The sequence below is a fragment of the Asparagus officinalis genome, chromosome 8 (assembly GCF_001876935.1).
Source record: "Asparagus officinalis chromosome 8, Aspof.V1, whole genome shotgun sequence".
Classification (NCBI taxonomy): Eukaryota; Viridiplantae; Streptophyta; class Magnoliopsida; order Asparagales; family Asparagaceae; genus Asparagus; species Asparagus officinalis.
In genome coordinates this window covers 45,427,244-45,451,946 of record NC_033801.1, presented here as the reverse complement: position 1 = coordinate 45,451,946, position 24,703 = coordinate 45,427,244, and positions in this window count along the sequence as shown.

Below are 24,703 nucleotides of genomic sequence, written 5' to 3'. Positions count from 1 at the left end.
GTCTTCACTGTGTTTATTCAGTGTTGTTATTGTCCACTCTTGTTTAGACATCTTTTGTGTCTGTGAAGCCCCCGCTACAACAATCACCAAAACAATGCGAAATAGAAATCCTAAGTTCAAATATTGTTGTCCATCACTTTAGAAAAGCCTTCTTCTCATCCGTCTCTAGAGCGGATGCTCCCTTCTTAATGATTGGATCGGGCTAGTATGAATGTGTTGCTGTGGTCTTCTTTGTTGCTTTTGTACTCTCAGAATGCCATACTCCCTAGCTTAGTTATTAGCCGTTGCTTATTTCCCCAAATGATTATAACTGGGGTTAAAAATCTCTGAAGACAGTTGTGAAGATAACCATGCTGAGGATGCTTCATTATTTTGCTCAAGTTTCCACTCCACCTTATCAACTAGACAGACTGTTTCAACTAAGGAAAGAATTTGTTATAGAGACACATGCTTTTGTTCATAATTAGTATGCAGGAAATTAGCTCTTAATAATTTCTTTATTTTCGCCCATGTTCGAATCTATTTTATCTGTTGACATACTTACTTCATTAATATTTGTTCTCACCATGCATATGCTTTACCATTAAGTTAGTAGGCCACTATCTCAACATTTCAATCTTCTAATATCATCATATACACGAAAACATTCTCCACCTTACTAGTCCAATTAAGAATATTCCTGAAATTAAGTTGCCTATTGAAGGTGGTTGATCGATCTTTCTCTTGAATCCTCCAGCATCAAGTTCTCTCATCTTCGGTGGCCTATATGATCAACCCTACTCGATTTGTCTTGTGGAGTTGGATCTCATCTTTGGTGACATCAAGACTAACACAATCTTGATCTCGTTCCTAGCTACACGAGCCTCAACATCAGTGGAAGGCAGACAATGAAAACTTTTATCTCTGATAATAGGGAATTCTTCTGCCATCGAATTGGAGGAACAAGATTCTGACACCAAGTGATGCAGTACGACAGCAAAACCTCAAAATTCACCAAAGGGCTCTACAAATCCATAAAGAAAATTTTTAAATCCACAAAAAAAGTCTTCAAATCCACGAAGAAGATAATCATTGAATCCACAAAAGTAATATAAAATATGAGTTTTATAAATCAACAAGTAATAATACCTCTATGGTTATAGTACTTTGCTTAAATAGAAAACATGACGAACTCTAAATAGGAATAGATTTTTCAAAAAATAGAAATTCTCGAAAACTACATAAAAGACTCCATACAATAGAAGGAACGTAATCAATTAAATTTGAATAAATTTCAAATTGACTTCCTATGGAAGCCTTGTTGGATTTAATCTAATAAATCTAATTGTGGGCACATATGATTAATCAATGTATATTGCTATCTTTCAGGATAACCCACTAAAGTGATCAATTAATTTGGGTTAATGGGTATTTAAATAAATCATGGGGTTATATGTGCAGATACTAGGTTGTAATTGTGATTTGTTGAGGGGCCAAATTGTAAATTTACAACATCTATAAATAAGGGGTTATAGTCCCTAATCTAGGGTTACATTCTCTAATTCTCTTCACCCCCATCTAGAAAGAAATTCGGCTATAGAAAAACCTTAAGGTTAGAAGATCCAAAACCCATCTCAGGTTCATCTATGGATTATGGTATAAGCTTCCGCTCTTTATGATTATTGTTAATCTCTTCGAATTAATCATGGCTTTATGGTTTTAGATCTCAAGTTTTTATTAGATCTAACAAGTGGTATCAGAGCCACCTTTGATTAATTCTTAGGGATTTAAGTTTTAAAATTGGATTTTTTGATCTTAAATCTCTGGTTTTTTGGATTAAGATCTGTTCTCTGATGAACAGTAACGACTGTTTTCTTTCGGATGAATAGTAACGTTTTTTTGTGAACAATAACTTTTTAGAATTTTTTGGGTTTTTTCTTTGATTTTTTTCTTGGTCTGGATCACGAAAAATTTTCCGATTCTGGATCTAGATTTGAAAATAAAATCGATGAATATTTGGATTTTTTTGGGGGGGTTTAATCTTCGGTCCCATGCTCCTCGTCGGTGAAGTTTCGCTGGCGGCCTCGCCCTCGACGACGGCGGCAACGTCAGGAAACCCTAGGGTTTCGACCTCTTGGGTGCCGGAGCAATGGCGGCGGCGGTTTCAGTTTGAAACCCTAAGGGTTCGTGCGTGAAAAATGTGGCGAACATTAAGGAGGTGGTTACCTCAAATTTTGGCGAAGCTGAAAGCTTCAAACGAACCTCGCGTTCGTTCTTAATTTTAACGAACTTCGCGTTCGTTCTCAGTGGAGCATTGCACTCAATTTTAACGAACCTCGCGTTCGTTCTTAAGGTGAGCCTCGCGCTCAGGATTAAGGTGAGCCTCGCGCTCAATTTAAACAAACTTCGCGTTCGTTCTCAGGTGAGCCTCGCGCTCAATTCAAGTTGAGCCTCGCGCCCAGTTCTCAGGTGAGCCTCGCGCTCAATTCAAGTTAAGACTCACGCTCAGTTATCAGGTGAGCCTCGCGCTCAGTTATCAGGTGAGCATCGCGCTCAGTTCTTAGGTGAGCCTCGCGCTCAATTCAAGTCGAACTCCGCGTTCATCCTCAGGCGAGCCCTGTGCTCAAATCCAAACGAACCTCGTGTTCATTCTCAACTTGAACGTCGCGTTCATTTTTCAAACGAACCTCGCGTTCGTTCTCAGGTTGAACCCTGTGTTCGTTTTCAGTCGAACATCGCGTTCAATTTTCAAATGAACCTCGCGTTCGTTCTCAAGTTGAACATCGCATTCGTGCTTAAGTGAGTCTTGTACTCAATACAGTCGAACCTCGCGTTCGAAGTCAAGCGAACTTCGTGTTCACTATGGTTAAGCCTCGGCTTTTCATGAGTCCACTTTGGTATACTTAATTTATTTAATTAAGTTATGGGCCCTAATTAAGCTGTGAGACCCCAATTAAGTTTTTTTTGGAAATTCAGTTGATTTAAATTAAATTTAAATCTAATTTGGTTTTTAATCAATTATTTAATTCAAATATTATGACACTAAGGTATTAAGGTTATCTCTCACTCCAATTGATTAATTGAAATAAGAAGTTGCCAAAGTAACCTCTCTTGTGTAGATTGTTCATGAGGAATGTGAGATGTTTGTGTGTATGCTTTCGTGTAAATATTTAATCGGCCCAAAGGAAGGTTAATATTTATTTAGACTGTATATACATCTGCAATGATAAGCGTGTGATAATTATAAGGTTTACATGTGAATAATGAATCGATCTAAAGATAGTTTTATTATTTGACATGAGTTATTGTCAATGTTTGATTATTGCAACAAGGTATCACTTACAAGTTAATATTATTGTCCAAAGACTTGATATTATTGTTGTGCCAGATATCTTGGATGGGATTTATCATTATTTGAATTTTATTGATTATTAATTATGGTTATTGATGTGAGCATTTTTGTTTTATTTTAGCTAATGCATCTGCTGCAACAATTTCTGCTAACATCAACTCAATTCCCATGCTAAATGGGACAAACTTCAAGGTTTGGAAAGAGAACATATTAATTGTTCTTGACTGTATGGATCTTGACTATACATTGAGAACTGAACAACCCCAACCTCTCAATGCGGATAGCACTCCTGATGCAAAGGAGCATGAGAAGTGGGAGCATTCAAATCGCATGAGTCTTATGATCATTAAGCGCGGCGTTCCGGAAGCCTTTAGGGGCATAGAATCCGAAGGGATTACTAAGGCTAAAGATTTCCTTGCCGAAATTGAGAAACGTTTTGCGAAAAACGATAAGGTAGAAACAAGCACGCTGTTAGCTCGCTTGATTTCAATGAAATATAAGGGCAAAGGAAACATCAGGGAGTACATTATGGAAATGTCTCATATTGCTTCAAAGCTTAAGGCACTTAAACTCGATCTTTATGATGAGTTATTGGTGCATCTGGTTTTGTTGTCTCTTCCTGCACAATTTAATCAGTTTAAGGTCAGTTATAACTGCCAAAAGGAGAAATGGACTCTAAATGAGCTCATTTCATACTGTGTGCAAGAAGAAGACAGGTTGAAGCAAGATAAGACAGAAAGTGCTCATTTGGCCTATGTTTCTAAGGAAAAGGGGAAATGGACTCTAAATGAGCTCATTTCATACTGTGTGCAAGAAGAAGACAGGTTGAAGCAAGATAAGACAGAAAGTGCCCATTTGGCCTATGCCTCTAAGGAAAAGGGCAAGAAGAGGAAGAATGATAATGAAGCTGCTAAGGGTCCAGTTCAGAAGAAATAACATAAGGATAATCAGGGTTGTTTCTTCTGTAACAAACCTGGACACGTAAAGAAGGATTGTACAAAATATCACGCCTAACAAGCTAATAAGGGTACATTCCTTACTTTGGTCTGTTCTGAGGTTAATTTAGCTTTAGTACCTAGAAACACTTGGTGGTTAGACTCTGGTGCTACTACTCACATAAGTGTTTCTATGCAGGGTTGCCTGAGCTACCGAAAGCCAAGTGATGTTGAAAGACACATCTTTGTGGGCGACGGACAATCGATAGATGTGGAAACAATTGGGCACTTTAGGTTGTTGTTAGGAACTAATTCGTATTGGATTTGAAAGATACTTTTGTAGTACCGTCTTTTAGACGAAATTTAATTTCTGTTTCTGTATTGGACAAATCAGGTTATTCTTGTTCATTTGGAAACAGTCAATTCAGTTTATCTTTTAATTCAAATGTTGTGGGAACCGGTTACTTGAGTACTTATGACAACCTATATTTGCTTGATACAATTGCTTCTTATAATGAATCCTTGCACGTGGTCTCACAAGGTAGAGTTGAGCGTCTTGTGTCTGATGGCATTTTGGATTCCCTTGATTTTTCGGACTTCGACGTATGTGTTGAATGTATCAAGGAAAAACAGACCAAAGTTAAGAGATTAGGTGCCAACAGATCTTCGGATGTCTTAGAATTGATACATACGGATATTTGTGGGCCATTCCCTACGGAATCCTGGAATGGTCAATAATATTTTATATCATTCATATATGATTACTCACGTTATGGGTACCTATATCTTATTCATGAAAAATTTGAGTCTCTGGATATGTTCAAAACCTATAAAGCTGAAGTTGAGAATCAACTCAACAGAAGAATTAAAACCGTTAGATCTGATCGTGGTGGTGAGTACTACGGTAGATATGATGGTTCAGGTGAACAACGTCCAGGACCATTTGCTAGATACCTAGAGGAATGCGGTATCGTCCCACAGTACACTATGCCGGGTTCACCTAGCATGAATGGTGTAGCTGAAAGACGAAACAGGACTCTTAAGGATATGGTAAGAAGTATGATTGCTCATTCTTCTTTACCAGAGTCACTCTGGGGAGAAGCACTTAAGACAGCAGCTTACATTCTGAATAGAGTACCAAGTAAAGCAGTTGCTAAAACACCTTATGAGCTTTGGACTGGTCGAAAGCCCAGTTTAAAGCATTTACATATTTGGGGATGTCCAGCTGAGGCAAGGCCTTATAGGCCAAATGAAAAGAAATTGGACTCCAAAACAGTTAGCAGCTACTTTATTGGATACTCTGAACGCTCTAGGGGCTATAAGTTTTATGATCCCACTATAAGGAATATTTTTGAGACGGGAACAGCAACATTCTTTGAGGATGTTGAGTTTGGGGGGAGAAATAAGGTTAGAGACATTAGTTTTGAGGAGGAATTGGCTTCAGATTCAATCCATACAGTTACTTTTGACAATATTCAGGTTCCTATACCTGTTGTTGCTCAAGAAGTAAATCCGGAACCTCAAGATGATAATATTGAACAACTCCCAGTTCCAGAAGCAAACTCAACAACCTCAAGAACCAGTTCCACTAAGGAGATCCACGAGAGAAAGGAGAAATGCTATTTCGGATGATTATATTGTATTTCTTCAAGAACATGAGAAAAGTAGTGGAATGTTGGAAGATGATCCAATCAACTTCCTTCAGGCCATGAAAAGTTCTAACTCTCAACAATGGATTGATGCCATGAATGAAGAGTACAAGTCTATGCAAGACAATAAGGTTTGGGAACTTGTCCCATTACCAGAAGGTGCAAAACCAATTGGTTGTAAATGGATTTTTAAAACCAAGCGGGATGCAAATGGTAATGTGGAGAGGTATAAGGCACGTCTTGTGGCTAAAGGCTATACTCAAAAGGAAGGCATTGATTATACAGAGACTTTCTCTCCGGTTTCATCGAAAGACTCTTTCAGAATAATCATGGCACTTGTTGCTCATTATGATCTTGAGTTACATCAGATGGATGTTAAGACTGTATTTCTCAATGGAGACATTGATGAGATGATTTATATGGTGCAACCAGAAAACTTTGTGTCAGGAGACCCAAAGAATATGGTTTGCAAATTAAGGAAATCCATCTATGGACTCAAGCAAGCTCCTCGTCAATTGTATCATAAGTTTCAACAAATAATTATCTTGTTCGGTTTTGAGATGAACATTGTTGATGACTGTGTATATCACAAGTTCAATGAGAGTAAGTATATCTTTCTGGTTCTGTATGTTGATGACATATTGCTTGCCACTAATGATATAGGCATGCTGCACGAAACCAAGAGATTTCTATCAAAGAATTTTAAGATGAAAGATCTTGGGGACGCCTTTTTTATATTAGGGATCTAGATACATCGAGATCGCTCTCGGGGTATTCTTGGATTATCACAAAAGAACTATATCGATAAGGTACTTAAAAGGTTTGGCATGCAAGATTGCAGACCAGGTAACACCTCTGTTGCTAAAGGAGATAAGTTTAGTCTCAATCAGTGCCCTAAAGGTAACCTTGAAATTCAGGAAATGCAGAAGATTTCTTATGCTTCGGCTGTAGGAAGTCTAATATATGCTCAGGTAAGTACGCGTCCGGATATTACATACATTGTTGGGATGTTAGGCAGATACTTAAGCAACCCTGGTATGGATCATTGGATAGGAGTCAAAAGGGTTATGAGGTATCTTCAGAAAATAAAAGATTATATGCTCACATACAGAAAATCATAACAGTTAGAGGTCATTGGGTATTCGGACTCTGATTTTGCTGGATGCCAAGATAGCAGAAAGTCTACATCAGGCTACATTTATATGTTAGCAGGAGGAGCTATATCATGGAAAAGTGTCAAACAGACACTAGTAGCTTTCTCCACTATGGCAGCAGAATTTGTAGCTTGCTATGAGGCATCCAATCAGGGAATATGGCTGCGAAATTTTGTCACGGGACTACGCATTTTGGAAAATATTGATTATATTATGACAATAAATCTGTAGTAATGTATTCTAATAACAACAGGAGCTCAACTAAGTCAAAACATATTGACATTAAGTTCCTGGTTGTGAAAGAAAGGGTACAGAGTGGACAAATATCTATAGAGCACATTGGGACAAACTCCATGATAGTTGATCCTCTTACTAAGGGATTGCCACCCAAGGTCTTTCATGAGCATACTGCTCATATGTGTGTGGTGATATTAGAGGATATCATGATTTAGTGGGAGTTTGTAATTGTGGTGCTTTATGTTTGGTTGTATTGTCTGATCAGAATAAAGTATTCAGTTAAGACACTCTGTTACATTATGTTTGGTTTTGACCTCACTAAGGAGGACCAGTTGAAAATAGACATGTACTGATCACATTGCATGTAATTTTCATGCTGCACATCCATGATTGATCTATGTCGTTTGATTGTATTGGTATATGTGACCATTGATGGGTCGAGTCACGATAAATGTGACGAAGGCCGCTTTGATCCTATATTGATATAGTCAATGGACGAGATTGTTCGAAAATACCTTTTCAGTGATAGCATTTTTTGAGCTCATAAGGTTATACACAATTTAAGGAATCATATGGTGCCCAAGTGAGAGATTGTTGGATTTAATCTAATAAATCTAATTGTGGGCACATATGATTAATCAATGTGTATTGCTATCTTTCAGGATAACCCACTAAAGTGATCAATTAATTTGGGTTAATGGGTATTTAAATAAATCATGGGGTTATATGTGCAGATACCAGGTTGTAATTATGATTCGTTGAGGGGCCAAATTGCAAATTTACAACATCTATAAATAAGGGGTTATGGTCCCTAATCTAGGTTTACATTCTCTAATTCTCTTCACCCCCATCTAGAGAGAAATTCGGCTATAGAGAAACCCTAAGGTTAGAAGATCTAAAACCCATCTCAGGTTCATCTATGGATTCAGGTATAAGCTTCCGTTCTTTATGATTATTGTTAATCTCTTCGAATTAATCATGACTTTATGGTTTTAGATCTTAAGTTTTTATTAGATCTAACTGTAGGCGTATAAAATTGCTTATAGATCCCTTAGCACAGCTCAGCACAAACCGACGAACCGACGAACCAACGAGGTGACGAGGTTAACGAATCGCACGCAAACAACGGAATAAATCCACTCGCGTGCGGAATCAAGCTAACGGGTTGAAGAGTCAACGAGTCATCCAACAAAGGGCAGCCTCAAACGAATCATGATCGAATCAAGATCAGTTTCGGACTCGAACTCAGAAGTGGATTTACTGCCAAATCAGGAATCAGATTTACTACCAAATCAGATCAACAAATCAGAGTCCAAATCAACCACGAGACCGGAAAAAATGGCAAAACCGAAACACCACATGGGTGGCTCGGCCAAGAGCCGAGCCACCTATGGGTGGCTCGGCCCAGAGCCGGCCACCTATAGGTGGCCGGCCCAGATCTGTGCACGGGCACAGTTCAGAGAGCCTATAAATAGGCCCCCTTGGTTCATTTTTCAAAGGTGGGATTTTTTGGAGGCGAAGCCCTGCTGGATTGAAGACTCAGATCTAAAAAAGATCTAAGCTTTGGGTCTTCGAGGACTTGTTCCTCCAGATCTGGTGCTCGGCGATCGTCAACGCCAAATAAGGCAAGAGTTCGTGAGGACCGGATCTCAGATCTACACAGGCGTACTCTGGATCAAAGCTTGGTCTTTGATCCCGAGAATTAAAGGCTACTATTTCCTTGGCGAAATAGTACCCTCGGCTATTATTTCCTTGGCGAAATAGTACCCTCGGCTATTATTTCCTTGGCGAAATAATACCCGTCGTACTACGTAGATCCGACCGGATCTAGATCTCACGGTTGTCCACGGATAAACCCCGGCGCAGGCAAAGAACCCACAAAGCGAGCGACCGCAAAACAGGAGCTCACGATTTGTTCGACAAAAGAGAAAAGTTGTAATTTTTATTTCCTTTTTTGATCTCGTTATAACCGGATCTTATAAAAAGACCGGATTTTTGTAATCGAAAAACAGTTACAAGAGTGCAATGGAATCAATGAAGAAAGACACGATTTTTCCTGCGAACAATCTTGCGACCACAGTGGGAGCCGCCCCGCGGATCTCAATCCCGGTCGTGGAGGAGGTCGAATACGAGTTCGACCAGCAGAAGTTCGAGGAATACTTGTCGTCCTCGTCCGGATCAACCTCCCCCGCAAGTCCAAAAAGTTCTCCTCAAGGAGAAAGGCTCGTTAGTACGAAGATGTTGAAAACACCAATGAAGATCTCGCCCCGCTGGATGCCAAAGCCGCATCGGGCGAGATTCCTCCAATTCCCAACCAGGTCGGACTCTTCTGCCACAGAGGGTGTGGTGACTCTCTCGAAGAGAGCCCGCCAAAGGCAACGTCAACGCCTTGTGAAACAATTCGCAAAGGTCATGGAGTCTGTTGACGGGATCCGCTACAACGCGGATCTGAAGAACAAAAGAGGCAAGCAGCCTCAACAATCAATGAATGGTGGTTCCTCCAAGCCGCCAACAATGGAATGAGTCTGTGTTAAACGGAACCGATCAATGCTGGAAGAGCGCATTCGCAAACGCTGCGCACTATCAGCGCAGGCACGGGCTCAAGCTGAAGAAGCCCGTAGGAAGTTGCAGAAAGAGGTGGCCAAGAAGCCGCCATCAACCAGCAAAGTTTGGAGGCCGAAGTCTGAAGCGGTAGTTCAGACCAAAGAGCGTCAACTGCAGCCGTCGAAAGTTCAACTTCTGATGAATCAATCCAGACCACCGATGATTTCTACAACTGCTCCGGGAGATCCCGCAGGACCATCCCAGAAAAGGAAGTCAGTCTTGGAGCGCCTCGGTCCACTTCCCGAGGTGCAAAGCGAAGCTCCAATCCAAGGATGCTTGGGCCCACTAAGAAAACCCCGAACGAATCAACATGATTGGGGTCGCCGCAACCCTCAACATGACAAAGAAATCATGGCACCCAAGCGCACTACTTTGCGCATCGAAGTTCAGGAGCCCGTTGAGAATTCACGCCCACAAAGGCGCGTTTCGAGGTGCGTGACTCTCGAAAGTCCGAAAAAGGTAATTCGCTCTCAGAAGGAAACGTTATCGTCTAATGATGATTGCGTTATACCTGAGAAATCGTGCCAACACACGATAGGTTGCTCCGACTTTCAAACGGAAGAGCTGTACTATCGTGCTGGGGGTACGAGCAAAGCCAGAAAGAGAAGTTCTCAAAGGCTAGAAACTCAGTACCCTTGTTCAAAGCTCATTCGGGCGGTACTGTCTGAGTGCAACTGTATCAAGGCAGTCCCCGAGAGAATTTCAGTGTTCGAAAGGCTTAGTACCGAAATGCCAAAACCAAGGCATAGGCGTTTTCGACAAAGAAGAACGGTGGTTGAAGATGGAGAATTTCCGAGGGTCACCGCCAATATGACCACCAGAGGGACATCGGCACGGGATAATCTCGAGTCAATTCTGAAAGCATCCCAGCGTATAACCCGTCTGCAGTCTGGAGCCATCTGCTGTCGCATCAGACAATACAGTATCCAGCGAGGGACAACCCCGCGAGTCATTTTGTTAGACCCTAGAGGGGGGGTGATTAGGGTCTTATGCTAATCTAATCCGATTTAATGCCAATTAAAACTAATTAACAAGTTATCCTAGCAAGTATGAAATATAACAAGATATGTAAGCTAGGATAAGCAATATGAACAAGTGAATATATCCTATCAATGAGATATTACAAATATATGAGCAAGGATCAAGTTATCCTAGTAAGTATGAAACACAACAATATATGTAAGCTAGGATAAGCAATATGAACAATGAGATATATCCTATATGATGAATATATATATATGTAAGGATATATAGACTAACACAAGGGGTAAACAATCTAAACAAGATAGTGGATGATATAGATAATGAGCTAATGACAATGGCGATATAAGATATGAACATAAATATGAAAGAACGCCAAAGCACACTCAAACAAGCAATATGATCACGGAGTTCGGACCTTCCGTCCTACGTCTCCGCTCCCCACTCCCGGGGAGAAATCCACTATCACAACCGGGTTTTCTACGCTCACCCGAATAACGTTTACACCTCACAGTGTCGGTTTTCAACCCTCACCGAACAACGTTCACTCCTCACAATCGGTTTTCTAGTTCACCGAAAACTTCACAACACACTCGGTTTTCTAGCTCACCGAAAACCTTACACCACTCACAATGTAACAAATATAAATTTGTTCTCTACAATAGATGAGAACACAATTAAGCACAACTCAATGTTACAATCTCTCACAACCCTAATATACTATGTATGCAAATACAATAAGCTCAAGTGGGTGTGTGTAACAATGAGATAATATAATCAAATCTAAACTCAATATAAAAACTAGCTTTAAAGAATGATAATCAAATAACTAAGCAAATGTAAAGCTAGATAGAGTTTAGAAAACTTCTCCAATAGATGACAAGATGGAGAGATGGAGATTGGAGCCCAAACAAGAAGATGATCTCCTCCACTTGTGAAAACAATCTTCAAACCAAACAAACACTAAAACACACTTAAACCCTTGTTTAAAACTCTTTAAACTTGTTTAAAACATTTCTTGAGTACATGAAAAGATGGAGCTTTCGGTCGACCGGACCGGTCGACCGACAGACTCTCTGTCGCCCAATGCTGAAAAACCAACTGATCGGTCGACCGGGTCGGTCGACCGAAATCTGACACAGCTGAAAAACCTGATTTGCTGATTTTAAAAAGCTGTTTAAAAATATCAAACAAATTCCAAAAAATGTAAAACTTTGGGGAATGATTGTAGACATGATAATAAACATGCTACAACGACTGGTTTCGAAAAAGGACTTCCCAAATGAAAAATATCATCATTTTACAAAATAGTCCAAAACATGAAAACCTGAAAATTGATATTTTGATATTTTGACTTAAACAACATTTTGAAACCTTATGAAATGATTGTATAGACTTGATAAAAGATATAATATGTTGTTATGAAGTCTATAACCTAGAAATGCAATATTTTCATAAAATTGCATATTCTATGCAAATATATTCAAAACACTAAATATGATTTCATTAAATATAAGCTTGTTAAAGGTGAAATCATATATAGGCATATAAACATGAAACAAAATAGTATTTTCCAATTCTATTCATTTGTTTCATAGTAAAACTTGAAAACTATCAAACCAAAACATATATGTATATATATAACTATATATATACAAAAACCAAAACGTGTATGTGTGTATATGATTGAGCTTAAAGTACTAACACACATAATATAAATTCCTAAACTAAATTACCCAAGCAATGATCTTGATCTTCAACGAAGCTCTATCAATAAGCTTGACTTGGTAATCTCACGGATGAAGCTTGAACTTGGATCTTGAACTTTGAATAGCAAGGCTTCACCGATATTCCGCCAACCTCCTTTGGATATGATCGTTGAAGCTCTATTCCATCCATCCTCCAACTACGTTGTTTGTCTACAATGAATAGATAATACAAGCACTAGACAAACAACATTAGTAGTAAATTGTTTGTAAATCATCATCAAAACAAGAAGGCCAACACATTTATGATAAGCGCGGAACACAAACAATTTACAAAAAGGATATATGCATGTCGAAATGCAGATGGCCATGCAGAATATGAGAGAAATGCATGACCAACAAATCCAAGCATTGACGAACCAGCAAGGCGAGCCAAGTCGTCGTAACCAGGTCCATCAGGAAGATGAGGACACGAATGCGAACGAGACTCATAATGCCAATAATCCTCCCGTTAATGCAGGGGGTGGTAATGAGAATGTTACCGAAGACACAGGCAAAAACTTGAAGATCAAGAACCTCGAGAGAAAAATCAATACATTGATTTCCGCTCAAAAGGTGAAGAAAACAGGTATTCCTTGTCCATACCCACGAGAATGGGAATCAATCCCCTATTCGGCGAAGTTCAGTCTGATTAACTTCACGCCGTTCGATGGGAAGTGTTCACCCACTCAGCATTTGATTTACTTCAAATCGCACCTGGGTGTTATCTCTGGTAATGAGCCTCTGATGGTGCGGCCATTCGTTGGCACTCTTCGCGGAGCCGCCTTTGATTGGTATCGTCACCTCAAGCCAGGAAGCGTGAACAACTGGGACGATATGGAGACTAAGTTCCTCGCTAACTTCTTCGACGACGACACCGATATTTCAATTGGCACACTATTTGATGAGAAGCAGAAAAATGGTGAAACAGTTGAAAACTTCGTAAAGAGATTCCGAAACAAAGCAATGAATTGCAGGGATCCGGTCAGTGAAGACTTTATCCTCGAGACTTGTCACAATAATCTTTCATTGGACATCCTCGAAACGATAGGAACAGCACCGTCTGACACTTGGAAAGACTTGAAGGTGCACGGTGAACAAGCCGAACGCTTCCTCCGAAGGAAGAAGGCCGAGAGGAACCGACCGACGGCTAATCCTCCGAACTCGAACTTTGCCTATCGTGGTAAAGGCAAATCACCTGCAACAGCTGTTGACGCTAACCAGACGTCGCAAAAGCAACTCCGAAAACAGCAAAAGACTTCGGGTCCGAGACTCCAAAGAGAGTATTCCTTCAAGGACGAAGACGTTCCAGCCATTTTCGAATCCCTCCTAGGAAGCAACAAGATCAAGCTACCACCTATCACAAATCAGGAAGAAGCTGATAACACTACGGACCCGAAGTACTGTGCATACCACAGGAGGGTCGTTCATCCCACCAAGGATTGCTTTGCTCTCAAGAATAGCATTCAGACCTTGGTTGAAGCCGGCGTTATATCGCTCAATTAAGTCGAAACAAAACTCCAAAGAGTATACGAGTATAAACTGTTTCTCAATCCTCCAACGGGTGCAAGAGGTTAAACTTCTCCCTGCACACTCCGATAAGTATAAGAGTATAAACTGCTTCTTAAGACTCCGAAGAGTATATGAGTATAAACTGCTTCTCAATCCTCCGACCGGTATAAGAGGTTAAACTGCTCCCTGATACTCCAATAGGTATATGAGTCTAAACTATTTCCTTTCTTCCACGGGAAGTTCCTGGAGAGTGCCATGCGTGGTATTCTTAAGGATAACCCGATCATGCAACCGATACGATGATAAACCCAGTTTTGCAAGAAAAGCTGGGGGTGGATAATTCATGTAACGGGAAGTTCCTGGAGAGTGCCATGTAATTTTCTTAGGGATAACCCGATCATTACAAATAAAGTGATAAGCACTAAACCCATCGTTTACCTGGTCAAACCTTAGGACCACAACCAAAATCCCCTCTCGATTCCTTCATTGAACGAGAGGCATACAAATCGAGCGATCAAACCTTCTTACAGTTAGGATCGTTTTAAACCTCCCACTTGGTCAAACCTTCCTACAGTTAGGACCACAACCAAAATCCCCTCTCGATTCCTCCAATGAATGAGAGGTCCACCTTTAAATTAAGTGATCAAACCTTTCTATAGTCAGGGTCACCTCAAACTTCTCGCTTGGTCAAACCTTCCTACAGTTAGGACCAAAACCACGATTTACTCTCGATAAACGAGAAATTCATCTTTAGTTCGGTAATCAAACCTTCCGACAGTTAGGGTTATCCGAATCTTTTCGATTCTCGGAGTGGAGATCCCACTCTCAGTTTCACCTTTTCGGATTCTGGGGGTGGAGATCCCACCTCGAGTCTCCTTTCCAGAATCAAGGAATAGAATATAAAATTCTTCCTTCCTTGTTCGGGGAATAGAATATAAAATTCTTCCTTTCCCACACCAAACCCTTTTCCAAGAATTTAGGATTCATCATAGGAAGTTTATCCCGAATCCTAAGCTGGGATAAGTCTGCGCCTAACACGCGCTGCCGGTTTAGTCTTTTTCCGAAGAAAAAGATACAAGAGTTCGATTCTGGGGTATTCTATCCTAAAACCTAAGCAAGGATAAGTCTGCGCTTAACATGCGTTGCCGGTTAGTTCTTAACCGTTGAAAAGAACACCCATTCACATATTCGACATTGTGGCAGGTTGTTATTAATAACACTAAAATACATGCCTTACACGCGTGGGGAATTTCATCCTGAATCCTAAGAAAGGATATGCCGACGCCTAACACGCATCGCCGGTTTAGTCTTTTTCCGTAGAAAAAGACACCAGAGTTCGATTCTGGGGTATTTTATCCTGAAGCCTAAGTAGGGATAAGTCAGCGTCTAATACACATTACCGGGTAGCCTATTCTTGTAACAATGACGAAGTCTACGTATTCGAAGTCGTAGCACAAAGTCTAAGGGAGTTCATTCCTTTAGCGCAACGTTACATGCAGAACGAATTTAGATAATCCGCATGCTAGCCCGACTCAAACGGTAGTCAGTAAAGGCTAATCAAATCCGTTGAAGGCTGGGGGTTAGCCAAAAATCCTAAAGTCAACGCCTAACACGCGTCGCCGGGTAACCTATTCCCGTAACAAATGGTAAAGCCTATGTATTCAACATCATTTTGCCAAAAATCCTAAGTCAACGTCTCATACACGTTGCTGTTTAGTCTTTTCACAGGAGAAAGACGAAGTCTACGTATTCAATATCGTAGCACTAAAAGGGTTAACTCTTTTAGCTTAACGTCACTTGCGGAACGGACTTGAACAATCCGCATGCTAGCCTGACTCAAACGGTAGTCGGTAAAGGCTCATCAAACCCGTTGATGGCTGAGAATTTGCCAAAAATTCTATAAATACGAGTCATAGATGTATCAACTCCGTAGATTGGTCTCGTGACTCGAGTATCCGCCACGCTCCAATTCCTTAAGAGCTTAAACTGTGTATACTCCAACTTGGACGCCGGACAACGCGTTGCAATGAAGCTTAGACGCCGGACAACGCGTCACAAGGAAGCTCAAATGCCGGACAACGCGTTGTAAATGAAGATTCAACGCCGACGACCGATGGTCAGTTCTATGTTGAAATAACCAACTCGAGCTAAAAAGTCAGAAAATCGAAAATCGACTTCAAATTCAAAATTCCAACAGACGGTCAGACAACAAATGCAGTACCGGAACCCTTACAGACATTCAACAAAGCACCGAATAGCCTGAAGGATTGAAGGAATCAAGAATAGAAGCCACTCCAAATATCCCGAAGGATGGGACAATCATATCCAAAGTATTCCAAACTCTTCTATAAAAGAACGAGGCTGAAATACTTTGGAGGGGGTATCTGTTGGCATATAAAATTTCTTATAGATCCCTTAGCACAGCTCAGCAAAAACCGACGAACCGACGAACCAACGAGGCGACGAGGTTAACGAATCGCACGCAAACAACGGAATAAATCCACTCGCGTGCGGAATCAAGCTAACGGGTTGAAGAGTCAACGAGTCATCCAACCAAGGGCAGACTCGGACGAATCACGATCGAATCAAGATCAGTTTCGGACTCGAACTCAGAAGTGGATTTACTGCCAAATCAGGAATCGGATTTACTGCCAAATTAGGTCAACGAGTCAAGTCCGGATAAATCAACCACAGGGGGGCTCGGCCCAGAGCCGGCCACCTATAGGTGGCCGGCCCAGATCTGTGCGCGGGCACAGTTCAGAGAGCCTATAAATAGGCCCCCTTGGTTCATTTTTCAAAGGTGGGATTTTGTGGAGGCGAAGCCCTGCTGGATTGAAGACTCAGATCTAAAAAAGATCCAAGCTTTGGGACTTCGAGGACACTCAGATCTAAAAAAGATCCAAGCTTTGGGACTTCGAGGACTTGTTCATCCAGATCTGGTGCTCGGCGGTCGTCAACGCCAAATAAGGCAAGAGTTCGTGAGGACCGGATCTCAGATCTACGCAGGCGTACTCCGGATCAAAGCTTGGTCTTTGATCCCGAGAATTAAAGGCTACTATTTCCTTGGCGAAATAGTACCCTCGGCTATTATTTCCTTGGCGAAATAATACCCGTCGTACTGCGTAGATCCGACCGGATCTAGATCTCGCGGTGGTCCACGGATAAACCCCGGCGCAGGCAAAGAACCCACAAAGCGAGCGACCGCAAAACAGGAGCTCGCGATTTGTTCGACAAAAGAGAAAAGTTGTAATTTTTATTTCCTTTTTTGATCTCGTTGTAACCGGATCTTATAAAAAGACCGGATTTTTATAATCGAAAAACAGTTACAAGAGTGCAATGTAATCAATGAAGAAAGACATGATTTTTCCCGCGAACACTAACAAGCCTAACTTTAAATTTATTACTAAAAATTTTAAAATAACATAAATTATGCCTCCTACATTGTTGATCATGACGGCTATAGGACAACTCACGACCGGGTTCTGGCCTTTGGGTGCCCGTGTGTCCGAGCTGCGAAGGAAAATATTTTAACGCCGGGGACAACGTCTCTCCAGCCCCTTCCCTCCATCCCTTCCTCCGTATCCAGTATATTAGACTTAATTTAATCGGAGCATCTATTTTAATAATCCAGTATATTAGAATTGTTACGAATATCAAACAAAATCCGTATTACAACGTCCGTATCCTCCGGCCGTAAGCAGACAAATATATACAAAATGCATTCAGATGTTCTGAATATCCATTTACACCAAATATGCAAACAAAATGCCGTGTTTTATGAATCTGGGTGTGTTTAGTTAGAGGGTGTTGCAATAATAAATGTAGTTATCTACAAGCAGTTATAACTCAAGTTATTGTATTCACATGTAGTTGAAACTCAAATGCTGTTGCAACACTCTATAATTTGAGCACCGATACATCACCCTCATCTTTAGCATATATGGGTGTTGCAACAATATTTTTGTGTAGCAACTACGTCCAGTCAAACACTCGTAAATGTTGTTGGAAGAACATAGTGATCTAACTGCATTAATCCAAACACACAAATAATGTTGCGACTATATTTATAGTTCAAACACCCTCTAACCAAAAACACAGATTATGTTTCTAGAGCTTAGATTTTGATATATTTAAAACAATGCCTGCATAAGATATAAGTACATATCAAATATGTAATGGCATACATCTGTAGGTATGTAAAAGCATAGACAGGAACTTATTGAGTGAATTGGTGGCAGAGAGCATAGATTACAGTAGGTGAGGTAGTTAGCAAAGATGAAGTCAATTCAGCGGCTAAATTATAAGACAAGTATAGGTAGCTAGCGGCCATAAACAATTAAACATTAGAGGATACATAAAACAAAAACCAAAATCCTAAAATGGGGGGGATGTTGGTCTGTAATGTAACACTCGAACTGATACTTGTTGGATTTGACTTGCCTAATTGAAAAAAAACATTATTATGGGACTTGGAAGTATTAATTTATTACCATACCATGGAGAATAGTATTATGATATTGTTCTTGAAAGAGATACTTTTGTCATAGATGCATGCTCAATTAAGATGTAACTGGATGTTGTCAACTCATTGGGATTAAGATAATGGGCCCACTTATCAAGTTTTCCTCTTTTAGAAATACGTGCTTAGTGGTGGTTTGAGATGAAAGGGAAGGGAAAGGAGTACAGACAAAAGCATAAGAGCCATACAGATTCTCATGGTTTGGTGGGACATTTTGCCGTGCGTAGTGTTCCCATACTACGTATATCCACTTGTCTTCATTTGGATTAATATAGATTTCTGCCAAGCCTATTTCTCGTCTGATCACTGTCTGACATATTTTCAAAATGATCAAATCATCTCTACTAGAAACTCAACAAGATTTTCAAAATTATCCGAACTATGGTTTTCAGGAAATTTAAGTTTTGAGGAATATAATACAAAATTATCCGAACTATGGTTTTCAGGAAATTTAAGGTTTTGAGAAATATAATTCAAATAGCATCTTAAAAAAGAAAGTAGGATGTAAATTAGGAGTTCAAAAAATAGAGTGGAGTAACATTTACCACAAAATTTAGCTCTTCTGCTCAGATTGGCCCTTATGCCAGGTAATAAACCTTTCAGAAACATATCAAGCCCTTTCTTCTCTCTCTCTTTTAAATATTTTCTACAAAGATTCTTTAACCCTTTTCAAGTATTTCTCTTTATGTCCCATGTATATTGTTGGTTATGTTTATGAGATGTACACTCAAATAAGTGGGTGAAAAATATCTTATCTTAGATATAAGATATTCATAATCCTAATGAGTGCATGATTCTATCTTTAAACCCTTATGTATAGATAAAGTGTTCTTCATGATGAATAAGAGAGAAAATATACACCATGAATCTTCATATAGCCGCTGTCACCTTCTGGGTTCAAATTTGCACTTTATGTTTGTAGTCGCGGGGTGATATGCGGGGCTTCTTGCCGGTTGCACGGTGTGGTCGTCCTCTAGTCGTTGATCAAGAAAGGCATGGTGATTCTACAGGAACGATCCGTTTGGTAAATCCTAAACTTATTATTTATGCTCTAGATGCATGCTAGGGTTTCTTTGTTTTCCGCTTCGCATAATCTAATTGTAGATTTATCCCTATTGCATGCATGTATTTGTCCGCCCCTACATTGATATCAGAGCCGGATCTAGGATCATTCATCAGTTTCTTTATGGTAATTTTGGTCTCTAAAACATAAAAGTTAGGATTTTTATATTAAAATTTCTTTTTTAATTACAGAATAAAAATTTTTGGTGTAAAAATCCCGTTTTTGACATCTAGCCTGTTAAATCTATAGTAAAAATTCAATCTTTCTAAACGAGTGGTTTTTAATAAATATGAGATTTATCAAAACAAGTGATTTTTCAATAAATATGAAATTTATCAATATTTCTTTTGTAAATCAAAAACCTTTTTTAATTTTTTAGAAATTAAAATAAATTTTGAAATTTAATATTTTTTGAAAAACCCTAGATCTATCAGTTGCTGGAGATAGAGGTGTTAGGACTCATGTTTATGAGCCTACTTTTTTATCTAGTTTTGATGATTAACAAACAATTTCTAATCTTATTTTCTAGTATTTTTGTTTTCCTGCAACATGAATCTAGGTCGGGGGTTGGATGGAATTGAGCGCTAACGATAATATTCAAGGAGGTTGGAAGGAAAATTGAAATGAAGCCATCACAATTCAAGTCAAATACGAAATTGTGCTTCATCCCTACTATCAAGATGAGGATCGCCCAAGATCAAGCTTCATACAAATTAGTTTCCTTGGGTACAGTGTTTTAGGTTTAGTTGTGTAGTTTATGTATTTATACTTAAAGCTCAAATCTCACACATACACATTGTTTCATGTTTATCGATTTTGAGAATATATTGTATTTTTGGATTATTGACTAAATGAAAATATTTTATATCTTTTCTAAAGTCAATTCATCCATTAAAAAATCTCAGAACTTGTTGAAAGGATTTCATCAAAATCAAGTTTTTAACGAGTTCGTATTTTTGACGATTTTGTAAAATATTGAGTTTTCACAAATGGGAAATGATATTTTAGAAATTTCTTTTCTAATATGTTTATTTTTATATATAAACATTTCCCTAAGTTTTACTATTTTTGGAGTTGATTTGCTATTTTAATTTGAATTTAGAAAATTAACTCTTCAAGAAAAACAAAGTATCTGAAATATCATGTTATCAGTTGACCGATTGAAGAAACCGGTCGACCGACCAGTAGCAATTTTTTAGCCTTCTATTTTACAGTCTATCAGTTGACCGATATGATTTATTAGTCAACCGATCAACGGTCATTTTACTGTAACGACTAGTTTTGACTGTTTTGTTTGAGAGGCTATAAATAGCCCTCAAGACTTCGTTTTTCACTAAGAGTTTTACAAGATTGTTTCACTAGTGAAGCCATCACAATTAAAGTCAAATACGAAATTGTGCTTCATCCCTACTATCAAGATGAGGATCGCCCAAGATCAAGCTTCATACAAATTAGTTTCCTTGGGTACAGTGTTTTAGGTTTAGTTGTGTAGTTTATGTATTTATACTTAAAGCTCAAATCTCACACATACACATTGTTTCATGTTTATCGATTTTGAGAATATATTGTATTTTTGGATTATTGACTAAATGAAAATATTTTATATCTTTTCTAAAGTCAATTCATCCATTAAAAAATCTCAGAACTTGTTGAAAGGATTTCATCAAAATCAAGTTTTTAACGAGTTCGTATTTTTGACGATTTTGTAAAATATTGAGTTTTCACAAATGGGAAATGATATTTTAGAAATTTCTTTTCTAATATGTTTATTTTTATATATAAACATTTCCCTAAGTTTTACTATTTTTGGAGTTGATTTGCTATTTTAATTTGAATTTAGAAAATTAACTCTTCAAGAAAAACAAAGTATCTGAAATATCATGTTATCAGTTGACCGATTGAAGAAACCGGTCGACCGACCAGTAGCAATTTTTTAGCCTTCTATTTTACAGTCTATCAGTTGACCGATATGATTTATTAGTCAACCGATCAACGGTCATTTTACTGTAACGACTAGTTTTGACTGTTTTGTTTGAGAGGCTATAAATAGCCCTCAAGACTTCGTTTTTCACTAAGAGTTTTACAAGATTGTTTCACTAGTTTAATTCTATGTTTAAGAGTGTTTGTTTATGTGAAGAAAGTTTCACAAAGAGAAAGATCTTAATTTCAGTTTTGAGGCGTTCAACCTCAAATCTCTATATCTACATCTCTTTGTTTTTGGAGAAGTTTTCTAAACTCATTCTCTAGCTAATTTATATTTTAATTATCATATATAAGCTAGATTTAATTGAGTTTAATTTCATTTTACTCATTGTTTACACACACAACTACTTGAGCTTAAGTATTGCACATATTGTATATTTAAGTTGTGATAGTGTTCCATTGAGAGAGCTTACAATTTGTTCTCACTTGTTTAGAGAACAAAATATTTATTCATACTCATTGTGAAAACATGTTGTAATACACAAGAACACTTAGAGAAGTAGTTGGAGAGAAACTGGGGTTAATTCCAAGAGGAGTGAGTTGGCAGTAAAGCCTAGGGAGAGGTTGTAAGTCCAAATGCTTCAGGAAGATAACACGGGCAGTCCAACACTTAGAGGAGTGTGGCTTGTGGGATTGACAACGTGTGTATTGTAAAATTTATCGGTGATCTTTGAAAACTGTTATTATGTAGTATTTGTGATATAGTGAAGATCTCCTCAAGGTGAGGAGCAGAAACGTAGGTCGAGTGTTAGACCAAACTCTGTGGTCATATCGTGTGTTTGTGATTGTTTCTTTGACGCACTATTTCTATTCATATCCTATGCTTCTTGTTTATATCACCTTTTGTTATATTGTTTATCCTTGCATATCCTCTTGCATATCATATTGACAAGGACTTTGCATTATTAATTTTAATTTGGCATCGATATCAGATTAGATTAGCATCCCTATTCAATCCCCCCCCCTCCCCCCTCTAGGATATTTTCATTTGGTATCAGAGCTTGGTGCTCTTGATTCATGGCTTAATCGCCTAGAGTTAAAGATTCTCGCTATCATATTTTGCTAATCTAGTTTCATGATTTTCATAGTCTTCATGGATATACATGGTACACCTAGTTTAAGCTATGATATAAATGTTGCTCCTTCATTCAATGATTTCCCTTATACTCAATGGATGTTTAGATTTAAACTATTTGTTGGATCTAAATATGTCGATTTATGGAAAGTTATTGATTATGCTTATATTGTGCCCTCATTGGAGAAATCCAAGTGGAGCAAGGATGATGAGAAGATGTTTACTATGAACAAGTTGTTGTTAGAATTTTTTTCTTAATGCTTTTGATCCGTCTATATCTAACAAACTTGCTTTTTTTGATAGTGCCTACACATTATGGAAACATATAGAGGCACATCACGACAACTTAGAGGAAATCCAACGCATTCTGGTGGATTTCGCTTCAATTAGAAATGAATTTAATTCATTAAAACATGATCGTGTTTGTTCTACTTCTAATGTCAATGCAACTGTGCCTAATAATGAGTTGAATAATATAAAAAACCATATTTCATCTTTAGATTCAACTTTAAATACATGCATTGACAATCACAAGAAACTTGTAAACATGTGCACTAAGCTACATGCTACTATTTTCAAATCACACACTTACTATGCACATATGTATTAGAAAGTTTTCAAGTGCTCTATTTGCGACCGTAAAGGCCATCGTACTAAATTTTGCTATGATGCTCAAAAACCCATTATCACCGACACTATTGATTGTTGTACATCTCATAAAGTTTCTTTTTCACATACACACACACATGCATCAAAAGTTCATCCTAAGCATGTAAATGTGTATAAGTGTGATTTTTGAGGTAGATTTGGCCATTAGAAAAAAAATTATTTTGATTTGCAAAAAAATTTAAATTTGCGAAATGCTCCATAAAGACCACCCTTGTTTAAAAATGATTCTCGTACACAATCTAATGTTAAAAAAATAAGTGCATCCATTCCATTGCACTTATTGCAATAGGATGGGTCATTTGTATAATTATTGTTATAACCAGACTCATGCACTAAATACGCCCAAATGAGGTCATAACCCAAGAGCATTAGATTTCATTGATAGAGGTCATGTCTCTAAACTCTCTCGCACCAAGAATGTTTGGGTGCCAAAACATTTTTGATTTTAAAAAATAAGTTTTTAGCGTTTTCGTTTTCGTTTCTTTTTGGAAAACAAGTTTGCAAAAAAAAAAAATTAAATGTATATTGAACGAAATTTTTACCCAAATGATTATTTTTAAATTTACATATATTGATCAAACATTATTTTTATAAATATACTTTGTTTCTCATTTGTGACGCCCCTAGAATTTACATTTATTGATCAAACATTATTTTTAGAAATATACTTTGTTTCTCATTTGTGACGCCCCTAGTTTCATACAAGACTGTAGTGCAAGGTGAACCCAAAGATGTTAAACCTGTCATGCACCCATATTGTGCAAAGACATGTTTCACCATCATAGTAATATCTCTCTAGTGGAATTAAAAATAATCAAGTGTAGGTACAAAGCAGATAAATAAAGATAAGAATGTAATGAACATGATAAAGGAAATATATATCAAAATAATAATAATCATGTTCTAACTGAAATAAATGTAGTACAACTGATGTCCAAAACATAGATGAAATATCTTAATACATAAGAGTCAACTAAAATAGTACTAAGGCACTCAGCTTTTCAAAATGAACTACAACTCTAATGTCTGAAAAAATAAATAATAAATACCATGGAGCATAAATAACTACTAATAATAAATGACGAAAACTAAGCCGAAACTTCGTCAACCTGCAACTCTTCGAATGCCTGACTCGCTGCCTGAAAAGAGGGGAAACAATTAGCGTCAAAGCGCTAGCGAGATCATTTCCACTGCCCCAGGGGGAAGGAGGTTAGGAGTATAAATATACAGTTAATATATATATATA